Here is a 1,199-nt window from a genome sequence, read left to right on the forward strand (position 1 = left end):
GGGATCTGTGATATTCACTGAAATTCTGTCCCTCTCTGGAACACTCTGCTCTCATCGAGGGGCAGGCAGTAGAGGAGGATTTGCCCAGAGAGCATGGCATGGTCTTTGCAAAATGATAAAAGAGGGCCAAGTCCATTTCAAAATAAAGTAGAGAAGACACCAAACTAAAATGAAGAGATTGCTCTGTGAATGATGAGTCTCTAACCAAAATACAGCCCTTCCACACAGCCCCGGCAGAGCCAAAGGATTTACAGTCAGAGAGTGAATATTTAGACAGTGGTAGCCCTTTAAGAAAACTAGGAACTTTGGGGTGGGAAATACATTTAACTCGCTTCATTGAGTGTATGAGAGAATTATGCAGTGGTGAGTCGTCACATCATCTCCACATGGCAATCTAGTACTTCACTTAGCTTCCTCGTGGGTAAACTGAGGATAATAATATTTACCCACCGCACAGAGACATGGAAAGGGGATGTGAATTAAATGTTTGTGGAGCACATTGAGATACTGAGATGAAAAGTGCCATATAAATGCAAAATATTGTTATTCTATTGGCTAGACGCTATACATGCAGAGCCTAAACAATGGAACTGCCCAAGACTAAAATCCCAACTGTCCTTGAGGAAAAAAATTAACTGTACCTTTGAAACACTATGGACAATGTATTTTTGTTATGTTAAGGACAGGGACAGTGATTCAGGGCTGCACCTATGTTCTCAGCTATGTTTATATGAAATATAAATTAAAAATAATTGTATTATATATAACCTGTATTGTTACACTCATAATGGATATCACACATATCCCTCTCTGCTCTCTGTTCCAGGCAAAGAATCTTAGAGAAACTATAGCAGTATTTTTCTTTTAGGTGTAACAATCTGTCAGTATCAAATTCTCTTAGTCAGTAGGGAGCATATACTGTTGATTTACTGAAAATCTGGGATTATGTCTGCTCTGTGGTGAGTGTAGATTTAAGAGGGGAGAGGTAAGGGGTCTCCAAAAGGTGAAGAAAAACACAAATGAAACCTAGCAAGGAAAAAAATAGCTTGACAGTTAAGATACAGTACAGTAACCGTCAAGTCTTCTTGAAGGAAAACCCTAGCACATAGGAATGCTCCAAGCACTGCATACTGTATATTTTACAACCCATTAAATTACACCACTGAAAATGTATAAATGAGGGAGCAATCCTTCAGCAC

The sequence above is a fragment of the Gopherus flavomarginatus genome, chromosome 2 (assembly GCF_025201925.1).
Source record: "Gopherus flavomarginatus isolate rGopFla2 chromosome 2, rGopFla2.mat.asm, whole genome shotgun sequence".
Lineage (NCBI taxonomy): Eukaryota > Metazoa > Chordata > Testudines > Testudinidae > Gopherus > Gopherus flavomarginatus.